This window comes from Phyllostomus discolor, chromosome 1 (genome assembly GCF_004126475.2).
Source record: "Phyllostomus discolor isolate MPI-MPIP mPhyDis1 chromosome 1, mPhyDis1.pri.v3, whole genome shotgun sequence".
Taxonomy (NCBI): Eukaryota; Metazoa; Chordata; class Mammalia; order Chiroptera; family Phyllostomidae; genus Phyllostomus; species Phyllostomus discolor.
The window spans coordinates 65,523,292-65,538,197 of NC_040903.2; positions in this window are offsets into that span (position 1 = coordinate 65,523,292).

Below are 14,906 nucleotides of genomic sequence, written 5' to 3' on the forward strand. Positions count from 1 at the left end.
CCAAAATGCTTTTTGAGAGCATCTTCTCAAAATTTCACCCCCAGCCTTCTCCCCACCTAGAAGTCATTTTGGCTCTCTGCGTGTATGCCTGGTTTCTCTGTGCCTAAGCTCCTCCAGCCTTCTCCACCCTCTCAGATCATTCCCCCAGCTCCCACCATCTTGGGAAACTGCCATTCCTCGTCTATGAGGGGGACCCAAAAAAATCATGAGTTACCTTCTGGAGGGCGAGCCTCGCATAGTACAGGCTTCCCCCACTAGGTGAGTGTTCTAGGAACCCATCTGTGTCAGTGCACCAGCTGGCATTGTGAACAGATGTGTTAGGCTTTGGTGAAATTTTTTTTTGAAGAGTCTTTCAAGGTATGTTTGCCCATTTCATGATGGGTGATTTATGAGCACACCTGCTTACATTGCGCTGAGTGTTCAGCAGTGTTTGACCAAAAGCATCATGACCACCACCATAACTCACCCTCCCTATTCACCCAATATCACCCCAAGCAACTTATTTTGTTTCCCTGGATGAAAAAAAGTCCCCAAAGGAAATGTTTTGCTGATGTGGAAGAGGTGAAACAAAAAATGGAGGAAGCACTAAAAGGCACTACAATCGACAAGATCATAAACTGTTTTGAGCAGTGGAAAAACCATCTCGACAGGTGTGTTGCCTCAAATGGCGAGTACCCTGAAGATGACTGAAGTTTAAACATGTAAGAATAAATACCCAATTTTTATAAATAAATTCCATTTTTGGGGGGGTCTCCACTTGTATAGGCAGATCATTTGTAGTCTTGCTTGGATTCTTCCAGTTCTCTTTCCTACTTTGCATCCAAGTTAGCACCTCAGGTTACTTAACTATAAAAATGTGAATATTGATACCAGCCTCAGAAAGGGTGACTAGGGATATCCTAGCATGTTGTTAATGTTCAATAAGTAGTAACTTACCCCTTTAACTATGATTGCTCTATTTTAATCCTACCAGTCTCTTCTCAATCACTTTAAAGTAGTCAAAATGTCAGTGAATTAAGAGGCTTTCTAACCCATTATCTTTTGTGAAACAAAGTTATAACATTAATAAGATTCAATAATATTGTAATAACTATGCATGGTGCCAGGTAGGTACTAGACTTATCAGGGTGATCACTTCATGAGTTATGTAAATGTCTAATCACTATTCTGTACACCTGACACTAATACAATATTGACTGTCAACTGTAATTTAAAAATTAAAAACTTTTAAAAAATAAGATTCAATACTGAAAAAATGAATTTCTTCCAAAGAAAGTCTTTGAAATTAATACCAAAGCAAACACCAATACAATTTTTTCCACATGAAAAGCTTATTTTAAAGTTTATAAAGTTTATATAAAGTTTAATTATTGAAGATTACTAAGAAATTCTGGAAGAAAATAGAATAATGAAGGCTGGATAATTAGGATTAAAACCATTTAGGAAACTATAGTAATTACGATAGTTTGTTATTTCCCAGTAACAAGAGGTCAATGAAACAGATGGGGAATTTAAAATGCATCTCAGAAGTCATAGGTGTTAGATATCTTATAAGGATGGCATTTCAAATAGGTGAGAAGAGGTGGTTGTTTCAATAGTGTTGGGAAAATCTATTATCTGAAAAAATTTTAAGAATCTTACATCTCTCTTATAGCTAATGAAAACAAATTTACTACTTCTGGCCAACATGGAGGTGTAAGTATATACACTTTGTCTCTTCATACAACAAAAAGGACAACAACAAATTTTAAAACAAAAAACAACCAGAAGTGACAGAAAATTTGAACTGTATGGAAATTGACAACCAACAATTTAAAGAAGAAACATTCATCCAGACTGGTAGGAGGGGCAGAGATGGGCAGCCACAGTATAGAAGACTCAAAGCAAGGCAGTGGCTAAAGGAACTGACAGTCCCATATTTGCATGCAGATGAACTGCAAGGAACAACTGGGGAGTGAGACAGACCTCAAAACCCAAGGTTCCAGATAGGGGAAATAAAACATCAAAACCTCTGATTGAAAACACCTGTGGGGTTTGAGACAGCAGGAGAAACTCTTGGCCTCACAGGAGAGTTCATTGGAGAGACCCACAGGGTCCTAGAACATACACAAACCCACCCATCCAGGAGTCAGCACCAGAAGGGCCCAATTTGTTTGTGGGTAGCAGAGAAAGTGACCCAAAGCCAGCCAAGAGTGAGCAAGTGGCACTGTTCCCTCTCAGACCCCTCCCCCACACACAGCACCACAACGCACCAACGTGGTTCTCCTGCCCTGGTGAATACCTAAGGCTCTGCCCCTTAAAACATAACAGGCCCGTCAAGACAAAAAAAAATGGCCCAAATGAAAGGACAGATCAAAGTTCCAGAAGAACTACATCTAAGCAATGAGGAGAGAGCCAACCTATCAGATGCAGAGTTTAAAACACTGGTAATCAGAATGCTCACAGAAATGGTTGAGTATGATTGCAAAATAGAGGAAAAAGTAAAGGCTATTAAAATTGAAATAAAGGAAAATGTACAAAGAACCAACAGTGAAGGGAAGGAAATCAGAACTCAAATCATTGATTTGGATCATAAGAAAGAAATAAACATTCAACCAAAACAGAGTGAAGAAATACAAATTCAAAAAATGGGGACAGGCTGAGGAACCTTCAGGACAACTCGAAACATTCCAACATCTGAATCATAGGTATGCCAGAAGGAGAAGAGAAAGAGCAACAAATTGAAAACTTATTTGAAAACATAATGAAGAAGAACTTCTCTAATCTAACAAAGGAAATAGATTTTCCAAGAAACCCAGGAATCTCAGAGAGTCCCAGAGAAGTTGGACTGAAAGAAGCACACACCAAGGCACATCATAATTACATTACCCAAGACTAAAGATAAGGAGAGAATCTAAAAGCAGCAGTAACCTACAAAGGAGTTCCCATAAGACTGTCAGCTGATTTCTTGAAAGAAACCTTGCAGGCAAGAAGGGGCTGGAAAGAAGTATTACAAGTCATGAAAGGCAAGGACCCGCATCCAAGATTACTCTATCCAGCAAAACTTTTATTTAGAATGGAAGGGCAGATAAAGTGCTTCCCAGATAAGGTCAAGTTAAAGGAGTTCATCATCACCAAGCCCTTATTATATGAAACATTAAAGGGGCTTGTCTAAAAAAAAGAAAATGATCAAAACTATGAACAGTAAAATGACAACAAACCCACAACTATCAACAACTGAACCTAAAAAACAAACAAACAAACAAAATGAACCAAGCAAACAGCTAGTACAGGAACAGAATCACAGAAATGGAGATTGCATGGAGGGTTATCAGCTGGGAGGGAGCAGGGGAAGAATGGGGAAAGCAGTACAGGGAATAAGAAGCATAAATGGCAGGTACAAAATAGACAGGCGAGGTTAAGAATAGTATGGGAACTGGAGAAGCCAAAGAACTTATATGTATGACCCATGGACCTGAACTAAGGTGGGGGAATGTTGGTGGGAGGGAGTTAAGGGCAGAGGGGAATAAAGGGGGGAAAGGACAACTGTAATAGCATAATCAATAAGATATATTAAACAAATTTACTAAATATTTAAAGATAAAAATATAAAGCCATAATATAGAAGAAAAACATGGAAAATTTTTGTATAATCATGAGGTGAGAAAAGTCTTTTTTAAACAAGACACAAAACCTAAAAGCCATAAGCAAGAAGATTAGAACAGTTTATTACATAAAAATATAAAACTTGAGTATGGGAGAACTAATGACAGACAAAAAAGAAAGTTTCCTTTACATATCAATAGTTGTAACAATTCAATGAAAAAGAATAATAGTGTAATAGGAAAATGGGCAAAAAATATAAAGAAATATTTCATAGAAAAAGAAATACGAAGTAAAGTATTAACAAATAAAAATGACACTAAAAAATTTGAAAAGGACAAGCAGCAACCAAAGTGTCTGGTAACAGTCCTGTAGTATCCAACTCTGTATCTAAACTATCAATTCACCATTTCTCCATGACCTGCTTTAATTTTCTCAAGTACCAAAGATTTTATTTGGGTTGCAACTAATATCTATAATCTTTCTTTTGATAAAATATTTAATGTAGGTGTGTATCCCAAAATCAGAATATTAAGTTCACTCAACATTGGTTGTAACTGAAAATAAAGCACTCAAATCATTCTTGATACTTAAAATGAACTGTGTCATGTTCAAAGGAGTCAGTTAGTTGAAGGCTTTCATTATTGGTTTAGTGCATATGGTCTAACTGAAGACACCATTAAGGTGAGAAATACGTATCATGCAGTTTGATGAAGCTGTTTGCTCACAAAACATTCTTAAAATAACTTGGATGACATGAACCACTCTATATTATGATGCTGGGAAACAGGACTCAGACCCATTATGAGAATGCTTTTAAAATTTTAATTTTTTCATAGAGGATATTGACCTGTAGGCAAATTCAGTTCATAATAAACCTCTCAATATTTTTTTCATTAACTTAATAGCCCCTTCACCATTTCAGTGAATCTTGCAAATTCAATGATATGAACCACAGACACCTAACAGGATAATATGTAGAGTTCAGCTTAATAACTTAATACCAGAAACTTTTAAAGCTTAAAAAAAAGCCAAAGAACTTATATGCATGACTCATGGACATTAACAAAGGTGTGGGGATTGCCTGAGGGTGTGGGGGATGCTGGGTGGAGGGAGACAAAGGGAGAAAAATTGGAACAATTGTAATAGCATAATCAATAAAATATGTTAAAAAGAATAATAATGTAGGAGCACCACATTGATGAAGCTAAAGGATTCCAGAATCTTCTGATGAGAGTATGACCTGTAACTCTAATATCCTAATATTTTTTAATATATAGTTGTTTTATGTATCTAAAGTACCAATATGGAAATATCAGGCAACAATTCACAAAGAAAATTTAGAGTCAGTTGACAACTAAAGAGCAAGAGCCTAGAGGTACAGATTTATAAAGAAAAATTAAAAGAACTAAATATATAGATTATTCTTGCTGGAGACAAAGAAGTACTGTGAAAATTGAGAACACTTTAAAATTATGAAAAAGAAATGGGTGCAGGTTTGATTATAATAGTCCAAGGACATAATTAATAAAAATGATAAATTTAGAATGGCAGTAAGGGGAGACACTAATAAATTTATCACAAAGTTTTTGATAATACTCCTACAGAGCATAACTTGAGTTTCATGCCTTTTTCTTATAAAGCCAACTTCAAGTAACAAATAAATTAAACTTGCACTTGTGTACATAGGCAAATTAAAATTTTCTCAACTTCTAATCTCTTAAATTGACCAGAAGGGATGGGTGGGTGGGCTGGGATGGGAGTAAAGGACAGAGAGCTGTACTTGAACAATGATTAAAATAAAATTTAAAAAATTAAAAAAAAAGAAAATTTGCTCTTGGGAAAAAAAGTCAGTTATTTGACACTAACAAGTGATGCACCACTGACATAATCAGCAACACGAATAAATCTTTGTTGAGCAAAAGAAGCCAGACACAAGTGAGCACATGCTGTAGCCATGCTATGTATGTGCATTACTCAGTGTAGAAATGTTGAGACTCATTCTTTGCTGCACATAGTAACAGTTTATTCATTTTTATTGCCAAATAGTGTGTCATTGCATGCTTATGCCACAGTTTGTTTATTCATTTACCTGTCAATGGGCCTTTATGCTATTTTCGGCTTTTGCCTATGATAGCTAAGAGCATTTGTGAAAGTCTTGTGCACACAGGTTTTTTATTCTCTTGGGTAAAAACCCAGTAGTAAAATGGTTAGATTCTATGGTGGGTGCAAACTATTTTCTAAAGTGGTTGTACCATTTTGCATTCCCACTGACACTAAAACAGAGTTCTACTCCTTCTACATTCTCATCAACACCTGATATGGTTAGTTTTTTAAATCTTAGTCATGCTAATGGGTTATAGTGTCTCTCATAATGTTAAGTTGAATATCCTTAATGCTTAATGCTGAGCTAAGTGACAGAAAGCAGATTGACTGTTGCTTGGGATGGGGTAGAGGGTGGAATTACAAGGGGGAACAAAAAACTTTCAAGAGTGACAGAAATGTTTGTACTCTTTATTGCGGTGATGGTTTCACTAGCATAGATTCAATTGTCCACTTTATATATATGCAATTTAGCATACTTCAATCCCATCCCAACAAATCTTTTAAAAATCAATAAAAAGGACAGGCAAAACTAGTGTCTAATAATAGACATCAAAACAACGATTTCTATGGGTGATGGAGATCACCTGGAAGGAGCCTACGTGAGCTGTTGCTGGATTGAGGTGTTGGTTAGGCAGGCACGTACATCTGTGGGAACTCATCAAATTGTACACCTAAGATCCATGTACTTTATCATATGTAAATTTTACTTTAATTCTTTAAAATGTGTTATTTGAAAATTTCATTCACAATGTCCCTATAACATTTCAACAATTTTTGCAAGGTTGTGATAGTTTTCTAACAGAACAGAATTAAGTTTTGGATTTGGTATTTTATTTTTACTAAGAGTAAATCTTTATATTTATACCCATGAAGATCAACAAACTACCAAATTAGTAACAGAAGCTGCAGCACTGAAAGAACACTCTGAGTGGCAGTCACTGTTACCACCTCACCAAAGAGCTTACTCATTGACCTTAGCAATCAGTTTGGAAGTAGAGGAATTTCAGTTTTATAAGCAGGGACAGGGACTAACTGAAATGATCGTTGTTAAATTATGACAGTCATCATTTTTGTACATTTCTGCCTAATGTCCCTCTATTGGATGCTCAGCCTTTCTTCTGAGAGGTTAAGAACAATGTTTGTAGCAACTGACTCAAAGGTTGGCCCCATGATTTTTGCCTCTTGTGTTCCATCTTTCCCTTGTGTGTAGACAGGACCCACGTCTAGCTTCTAACCAACAGAACATGGCAAAGGTGATGGGGTATCACTTCTGTGATTACATTACATTATGTGAGACTCCATCTTGCTAGCAGACTCACTCTACAAATCCTGTCTTTGTGGCTAGACGTGAAGAAATCAAGGAGCCATGTTGGAAATTCTACTTGGCAAAGAGCTGTGGGCGGCCTGTGGATGCTGAGAGCAACCTCCAGCTGACAGCCAGTAGAAGCAGGACTCTCATTCTACAACCAAAAAAAAAAAAAAACATTCTTTCAATGACCTGCATGACCTGGGAAGTTGGCTCCTCCTCAGTCCAGCCTCCAGGTGGGAACACAGCTCCTCCAACATCCTGTTTATAGTCTGTGAGACCTTAGGCATTGCACCCAACTAAACCAGGCACAGACATCTATCCCATCGAATCTTGGAAGTGATACGTGCATGTTGTTTTAAGCTGCAATGTTTGTGTTAATGAGCTATGCAGCAATACAAAGCTAATACAATATTTTCTTTTGGAACATGCTAATTGAAGCTCTTTAGATACCTTCTGTGTTCCCTTGACTTCCCAATTTATTGCTGAAGCTTCAGCTCAGGTCACAATCTGGGGGCTCCAGAGTCATTTTCTCAGCCAAGTTTGTAACTGTTGGCACAGAATTTGGCTTAAGCTCGAACATCTAGCAAAACCAGACTCATATCTTCAATTCCTCTGAAGAGATGAAATTATGGCTCTATCTCAGGCCAAGAAAATAATTTCCCACCTGTACACAATAAAGGCTGGGCTTCCACAATCAACTAAGTGATGTTAGCAAGTAACCCCAGGCTAAATAAACTTAATAAAATAAATATATAATATGGAAGAGAAATCAGGGTCTAATTTTGGCAGCTTAAAATTTTGAGTTGTACATACTTGCCTTTTTCTCATTTAAATGACTTAGCAAGCATTTCTGAAAAAGACCTCATTGTCAAAAGATCAGAAGAATTGTTAGTATTATCACGTGGCTCCCATTTCAGAGCTGCTCATTTTGAGAGGTAAGAGAAAAGCTACAAAAGCATTATCATTTTCAGTTTTATTTGTATTTCTTAATTTTTAAAAGTTCAAGACCATAAAAAAATGTTACCACCCAAATGTCCTTTTCTCCTCTTTCATGTAATGCAAACTAATCTTAGTTTTATCAAAAGAGTTCTACATTACTATTAAAGTTCTTTAAATCCCAATAATCTTTTAGCTTATTTCTTTAAAGTACTTTATTTCTAAAAATATTTGATTTGGCTCCCTTCACTATTTTCAAAATGATAATTAAGCCTAAGTTGATTAATTAAGGTATATAATAGAACAATGTACTTGTCAGTTTGTTTTACTCTATGCATAACTCTGGAGATCACATTAGAATAACCAGAGCCACACAATAAATCCTGCCATTTTAAGTGATTATTTAATAAATCAATCAGTAGTTATCAAGTTCCTAGAAGGTACAACACTGTGTCACAAGCACATATGCATGGTTTTAATTATATGGAACAAAGTTGTTAGTCTTAAGGATTACTTAGAATTGACAAGGCAAATACAAAAGACTACATGGGATAGTGAAAGTGAATAAAAGAAACTCATTGAACTCGTGTTTTGTTTATATATTATATGAAGACCTTGGAACTGATTCAAACTGTGCATCATTAAACTGAACAATGATTTTAAAATGAAGGATGTAGCCAATAAGTTTAATGTAGGCTCAAGATCTAGGTGTCTTCCAGCATCTGTACAAAAAGTACCAAACAGAACATCTGAATGAGTTTTTGTTTTTAGTTTTCTCTCCGAGAGGTTTTCTCATGACTGAAGAATAGTGCAGACTCGTGGGCATTTAAGTACAGGGTTCACAGTGAATGTGCTGATTCCCAATGTCCTAAATTGCAGAGCACTGTTCAGGAATAATAGATTCCAAGGTCAAACAAGTGAGGAACATGCTGCTTGGTGATACTTTTTGGTGGCTCACAATACACACACATTGGCATTTTGCAGATGAGAACTCCTGTAATATATGAACCTCTATAATTTTGTTTAACACAGTATTTTCAAAACCTACCAAATATAGAACACTTTCAAAAGCAAATTTATTGACTTGCTTGAGAATATTTTTTTTGCAGAACATGCAGCATGTCTGGTTAAAACTAGAGTGTGGAAAGAGCCTGAAGAAGTTTAGGTCCACAATGGTATAAAGCTAAAACTAGGTTCTTACTAAATTATTATACGACTACAAAAAATAAGAATACAAAATTGGAAACAATAAATCAAAAAATGAAGACAAAAATTGACAGTCTAATTTTAGGCAGGAATTAATAATTGTACACTCAAATGAGATCATACCCCAGCTTTGAGAGAACACCTGGAAAATGGTAACAATATGCTTTAAATCTTTCCCACTATTGTCCCAAGTTTCAGATACTTACAGACTCTTCCATAATGAGATCTAGCAATTGTACCTTTTCACCTATATTTCTCCATTCTTATCCTTATTTTCAGAGCCTCCCTATCCACTGACTTTTCTCATCCTTGCAGACAAAGTTCATGATTTAGCAAGAAGCAAATGTCTTGGTAGTGAAATCCCTATGCAAATTGGTTAGCCAAAGCAACATTCTGAAGGCACCTGAAGAATTCTAGTGTAACTGAGTACTAGAAACTAGAGCTTCATGTATCTTATCAGAGTCCCTAAGGACCAGGGAGCTAGACAATTCTGCTTATGCTAAACATAAGAAAAAATGGGATGGAAACCGTTGAATTGACCAGAACTTGGCAAGAGAGGACCATCCATGTGCCTTTGAAATTGATGGACTGTGTGATCCACCAGAAAATTCTGCATCAAAGAGTGAAACTGTTTAGTAGCTGCATAGAATTCAGAAAGATATGCCCATTAAGAGACAGTAATAAGATGTGAGGATAGTCTAGGAATAAAACAAAATGTGTGGGGGAAGGGAGGACAGGCTAAAATAAAACAAAAAGAGAAATAAATACTGGGGTACTCACAATAAAATAAAAGTGAAAAGCAGATAGCAGATAATCGAAACAGTGATGTAGAGAACAGTTATTTCAAATGCAATGGTAAAAGAAATTAGTGTAATGGAGGAAAGTACAGTTGACCAAAAGGACAGACACAACAAGCCAACAGAGGGAAGGGTGCCACTCCCAGAACACCCTGGTGTCTTGCTCTTCATTCATTTATTCCCCTCTTCCCAGATAAAAGGAATCTGGATGCCCACAGGAAGCCAATCTTCTGCTTTCTCATCCAACCATTAAGATTTAGAGGTAAAGCATAGGGAATATAGTCAATAACATTGCAATAACTCTGTATGGCACCAGTTTGGGCACTGGAAAAATCAAGGGAAACACTATGTAAAATGTCTGATTGTTGAACCACTAAGCTGTGCACCTGAAGCCAATACAAAATAAAACTGGAGGAAAAAAGATTTAACAGTCCAGGCTCTCACCTTGATGGGAACTTTGGGGAAGGGGATAGTAAATTCATCTCATGGTGGTATTATAATCTAATGCCTTGGGCAGGAAAACTGAGAAATAAAGATCTGAATGCAAAGACTAAAATAGCAATATGGAGAAGCCAAACTGAGTTAGGAAATGCAGCTTCATTTTTGGACTTTCGTTAAGCACATGAACTTAGCAATTTGTGGAGACTTTTCTGAGCCATGTGTGGGACTTTTGCACTTGTCGTTCTATATTGTTAATTTTGTTAGCACAGTACCATAGAGCCTTTACCTGCTGAGATCACTGAGTCAATAGTGGTTTGGTCCACAGACAAGTGCTATTATACAGAGGCAGGGTTGTACTTGCCAGACCATAAATCTATGACTCATGGGTGTGACTTCCCTTTAGCAATATCAAAGGCCCTAGCAAACATGCAAGCTCTGGAAGCAACACGAATCTCCATCAGGTTGCTGGACACAGTATGGCCTCCCCAGATGTCACCTACTTGGGTGCCAATAAGAAAACACCAGCTGTGTAGGGTCAGCAGGCAAATACCCGCCATGATGGCTTCAACCAAGCATCAAGTAGCTTTAGGGTGGAGGCTGTACATCCTGGACTGGAAATTCACAGAAACAGCCTGAGCTGGTATTACAAATTTAACTGAGACAGGATTAGATATTTCCTGCCTAACTAGTGAACATTAGTGAAGTTCTAAGTTGAAAATGTTAATGTTGGTTTTGGTGGGATCTAGAATTGCTGAACAGATGAATGGGGAACTCGCAGTTACAAAGAAAAACACAAAAAGCATCAAATTATCTTTTTCAAAACAAGAATAACCTTGTGCTGTAGATTGAATGTTTATGTCCTCCCCAAATTCACATGTTGAAATCCTAAATCCCAATGTGGTAGCATTAGAAGATGGGGCACTTGGGGGGTGGTTAGGTCATGAGGGTGTAGGTTCTCATGTGTGGAATTAATGCCCTTTTCAAAAGGATTCCAGAGAGATCCCTCACAACACACGGCCACATGAGTACAGAGCAAGAGGATGACCATCTATGTACAAACCCTCACCAGATACAAGCCCTCACCAGATACAAACTCTGCTCACATCTTGATCTCAGACTTGCAATGTCCAGAACTGTGAGAAATAAATTCCTGTTGTCTATAAGCCACCCAATATATCATATTCTGTTGTAGAGCCCTGAACTATTAATATAATTTAACATGTGAGTGGAGTAAAAAATAAGATCAATCCAATAGACAATGAAAAGTAATGGATAAAAGTCAAAATCCATTTCTACAAACACTTTTAGTAAACTAGAATTAGAAAGATAATTTCTCAAAAAAAATAAATAATTTCCATCTGAAGGACCTTTAATAAAGATGATGAAGAGAATTCACATGGAAACATTACTTCCCTATGTATTTATAGAATTGGAAGATAAAGTACATCTTTTAAAACTCAAAAGACAGTTACTCTCAAAAACATGTCTGGACCCAAACTAATAGCACTAAGTTGTAAGTGCGGCAAAGACCGATGAGCAATTCAAGGACAAAAAAAGAAAAGAAAAATGGCAATGGCTGTCTGAAATTTGACTCCTGACAGGAATAGGAGCTAAAAGTGCTTCTACAGAGAAGGGAAAAATCTCTTGTGCAGAAGAATTTCAAATAATTTATATAGACATCTTATCCTCAAGTAGGAAAAGAATAACTCTCCACTCCTGAAGTGTGGGCTGCAGATTGTGAATTTCTTTCAAAGAGTACAGTATGTGAGGGGTGGGGGGAGAAGAACTTTTAAAGTGAAGAAATCTCAGCCAGGTGACCAAGGTTAACAACAGTGATGTCATGTTCATAGGGTGTACTCTCCATATAATGTGATAATAGTAGATTACCTCTGTAGTCTTTCTCCCCATAACCCACAACTCAGTCCAGTCCTGAGAAAATCAGCAAACAATTCTAAGTGAGGGACATTCTACAAAATACTCCTCAAAATTGTGAAGGTCATCAAAAACAAAAGTCTGAGGAACTGTCAAAATCTACAGGATACGGTTAAATGCAATGTGGCATCTCAGATGGGATTCTGGAAAAGAAAATACATATAAGGTAAAAATGAAGAAAGTATAAATAAACTACATATTTTAGTTAACAATCCTTTTCATATTTGCTCACTAGTTGTGAGAAGCGCATCCCATGTGCAGATTATAAGGGAACATAGGTGTGGTATATGGAAAACCTATTATGTTTGCTATTCTTCTGTAAGTCCAGTTATTCTAAAATAAAAATTTATTTTATAAAAGTGTTTCGGTAACTGGATAACCAAATAATAAAAATAAAGAGTGCTCCCCACTTGGCATAACAAACTGGCATTCTTCCCTGGAAACTAAAGAGTTAAATGTAGAAACTGAATTTATATTTTATTACAATAAAATACACATGTATATGTATATTGTAGTAAACTATTTTCTAAAGATAACACCAAAAATAATCAAAAGATGAATTTATAAAAATAAATTTGACCTTATAAAGAATTAAACTGTTTATATGAAATTATAATAAACACATTTTACATATTTACAAAATAAATGACAAAGGGTTAGTTTCTTCAGTATACTATACACTATTATAAATCAGAAAGAATAAAAGGAATGTATCCAAATAGAAAAATGGGCAAATATCAGAACACATATACAATGTCTAAAATAGAAATGCAAGTGACCACTATGTATACAGTGAAGATTACCATCATAAATAATCAAATAAATTTTAATTAGGAGAAAAGTGAAATTTTTCCCATTATATTAGCAAGGATAAAAAGAATAACAATGGTCACTATTGACAAGGGCGTCAAGAGTAGCCATTCTCATATACTGTATAAACATACTTAAAGCTTTTATAAACATTATCATACTTAATCTATGTGACAGAAAATTATCTCTAGTTTTAATTGGTGAAAATACATGACTAAACCAAGTTGTAGAGCTTGTCTTGTACCAAATTCTTCACATCTAAGTCTTGATTAAAATCTGTTAGAGAAATTGCTCCTGAGGTTTTTAACCAGTTCCCTTCAGATAAAAATGCTAAGTATCTGTTTAAGGAAGGTGATTGCTTTCAAGTAGGTATGCTTCCAACAAACACAAAATGAATTAACTAACATTTGTATTGTGTATTTTCTTCCAAAAGCACTCTGAACTGTTGGGTTTCCTTCTATATTTGTTGTCAAGGTAATTTGCCATAGAAATAAAAGTGCTTGACATAGCAAAGGCTCACAATATTGGGTTGCTCAGTGAGAGGATGGGTAGGTAGATGGACGGATGGATGAATGGACACATGGATGGGCAAATGAATAAACCAAACATGTTTTTTAAAAATTTTCTATGTTGATATCCTCACTCATTTTCTTCTAATTGTGGCATCATAAAGTCATAGATAATTTGAAAATTTTACCAAAAAAAGACAGTAGCAGAACCTTATTATAAATTTTAACAGTTATAATTTCTCAAACTAAATGAAAATATATTCTTAAAAGAGAAATTAATGGCTATTCTTTGCATTAAACACTAAGAAGTCTTTTGTGATAATAGTACAGATATTTTTGAAATGTAAAAGCCTCAAAATTATTTATGTAGGGTTTCAAATATATTTATATAAATCTCTAAACTGACTTACATCTCAGGTTATAATGTATCTAAACATAATATGACAAGTTTTGAATATTTTAATGACTGTTTAATATATTAAAGGAACTTAAAGTTTACTTTGGAAAAATAGTCAATACTTTCTAAAATAGACCATAAAAATAACACAGACATCCTTTTGATCCTCATGAGTATACTTTACTTGTCCTTGAAAAAAATATGTCCAATGTACCTTTCAGAATGATTTATTAGATGTTATTGTTATGGTGTTCAATATTGTTCAATACTGAACTACTATACTGATTACCACTCTCCACTCTGCTTTAGTTCTATCATATGCTTTTATTTACCTCCTGAGGCAAAAACATTTTAATTGGTTTAGAGAAGCTTGAACTCTCCTTTATCAATGACAGATTTTATCAGAATGGAACTAACCCAGGAGCTGTAGTCCCAGTGCACAAAACCATGATCCACTTTGGGCTTCTAAGGCATAAGACTTACAAACCAACAGGAAAAAAAAAGCCTCTTTAAAATCTAAGAATCTTTTAAAAGATATGCATATATATATGTATGTTTGCAAACACATATATACACATACATGTATATGAATGCATATACGAATTTGTAGCATTTGGGTATAATTTTGCAGAGATGTTAAAAATAACATATTACAATGTCTACAAAAGTCTTTAACATGGCAAAAATGGTTGTAATTCTAACAGAAAAAATAGATGAAATTACTTAATGGTTCTGCTATTTTGTTTTTTTTAATGTGCTGCTTGTCAAATTATTTACATATTAAATTTATAGAACACTGCAGTTAATTTTCAAATAACTTATAGTTATAGTAAATCCTGCTAACTGCATAAATGTAGGCAAATGGTGCTTTATTTTAATAG